This window comes from Canis aureus, chromosome 23, assembly GCF_053574225.1.
Source record: "Canis aureus isolate CA01 chromosome 23, VMU_Caureus_v.1.0, whole genome shotgun sequence".
Classification (NCBI taxonomy): domain Eukaryota; kingdom Metazoa; phylum Chordata; class Mammalia; order Carnivora; family Canidae; genus Canis; species Canis aureus.
In genome coordinates this window covers 23,163,293-23,165,371 of record NC_135633.1, presented here as the reverse complement: position 1 = coordinate 23,165,371, position 2,079 = coordinate 23,163,293, and the positions used below count along the sequence as shown (strand labels likewise).

The 2,079-nt window shown below is 41.8% G+C and overlaps 1 pseudogene; it reads right to left on the bottom strand.

Annotated features, from left to right (window-relative positions):
* Positions 1 to 449: 449 nt before the first annotated feature.
* Positions 450 to 1,395, bottom strand: LOC144295152 (olfactory receptor 51V1-like; annotated as a pseudogene).
* Between the last annotated feature and the right edge of the window lie 684 nt (positions 1,396 to 2,079).

Here is a 2,079-nt window from a genome sequence, read left to right as displayed (position 1 = left end):
AGGGTGATGTTGCTTGACTCTCAAACTGCTAACCAGTCTGAAAACATCACTTAAGATTAGCAACCAGTTGTAATGTCTATATCGAGTAAGGCAACCATACCAAGTGGTGACAAAATTGTGCCTCCAGTGATAAATGGGTACTATGTGTTTGGATGACTTCTTTATAGATATTCCTTGTAAGTTAAACTTCTCTGGACAATTGTGAATATTATTTTTTTCTAGTCAGAAGTGATAATGCCATGTTATGAATGACTCTACTATCAGAACTTCAAACTTGGGTTTGATTATTATTTTTGATACTTAGAAATCTTTCATGTAATGGGCATATCCTGTAAGTCTTCATTTTCAGTCACCTTATTTTTAACGTCTTTAAATAAATATATTCCTTCCCTCTCCTTGCCTGAAGTTTTCTACAGGTAAGCCCCTGTGTCTATGTAATCGAAAGTGTTTTACTCCTTTTTCATGGAAAACCACTTCTGAATCCTGCCACGGATTTGTTGGGTTTTGACACTGTAGATGATGGGGTTCATCAAGGGTGGGAAGATGATATAGATGTTGCCCATGAGGACATGGACCATAGGAGAGAGGTGTTTCCCAAAACGATGCACCATAGTCAGACCGATTATTGGGATATAGAAAACCATGACAGCACAGATATGGGAGACACAGGTCTGCAAGGACTTAAGCCGCTCCTCCCGGGATGCAATAGCCAAGACAGAATGCAGGATCAGAATGTAGGATACAATAATTAGCATGGAATCAAACAAAAGTGTGCAAATCACCAGAGCCAAGGCCTAGAAACTGTTAAAGCGAATGTCAGAACATGCTAGTCTTAGTAAGTCTTGGTGAAGGCAAAAAAGAGTGCGAGAGGATGTGGGAATGGCAATAGTGGAAAAACTTTAGGCGGATTATGGGAGCCATAATGAACACAAAACTCCTAACTAAAATTCCCAGCCCAATCTTGGTAATCCTGGCACTGGTTAGTATGGACGTATACCTCAGAGGATTACAGATCGCTGTAAAGCGATCAAAAGCCATGGCGAGAAGGACTCCAGACTCTGTGAGGGACAGACCATGGATGAAATAAGTTTGAGCAATGCAGGCATCCAGGCTGACTTCCTGGCTAAGTCCCCACAGGATGCCCAGCACCGTGTGCACCGTGGACAGCCCCATGCACAGGTCAGTGAGGGCCAGCATGGCCAGGAAGTAGAACATGGGCTGGTGCAGGCTCGGCTCAGTCCGGATCACATGCAGCACCAGGCAGTTCCCAGACAGTACCATAGCATAGATACAGGAGAAAGGGATGGACAGCCAGGGATATTCCTGTTCCAGGCCAGGGAAGCCTGTTAGTAGAAAGGTGGAGGAATTGGTGTCATAAGCAGGAAAAGCAGGCATGGATCATTTGCTGTATTTTTCCAACGAGTCAGCACTTGTGTCCATTTGGTAGAGCGCTTTCATTCAAATTATTTTCTCATAGAGGACCAATCTGAGCAAAAATGATATGGGTATGTAATACAGAATTCTTTACATTAAAAAGTCACACTTACTGCTGTTCACACCTGTTATCCAAGTACATCTCCACACTTAGGAATCTTGTTGTGTGTCTACCTAATAAAACATTGAGGGTAGACCAAGGAAAGTGATCTAAAATAGATTTCGTCTTTCTCGAGCAACTAGAGATTATGATAAATTTTGACTTTCCAGATGTCTGTTAATTTTTCGGAGTATTTGTAAAAAACAGTTACCCTTCACCTTTGGGCGCGGTTCAGTCTGTCTCTTCATGCATCCGGTGATTCAATCTGTCTTTTTTATCTGGCAATCACTGCTCGAGTCTCAACTCAACAACAAAAGCTCAAAGATATATTTGTTTCTCTGCTCTCGAGAAAGTAGATCATATCTTTGTAAGTACTTGCATCAAGAGAGAACTAGACGACTGTGATGTATAACGTTAGGAACGAGATGGGTATAAATGGACCCCGTGTCCCTAGAGATAGTCTGTTCACATTTTAAAATGAATGGTCAAAACAGCTATTACCTGACTACAATCTGGAATTATCCATAGGGAGTGCATTTGTTCTT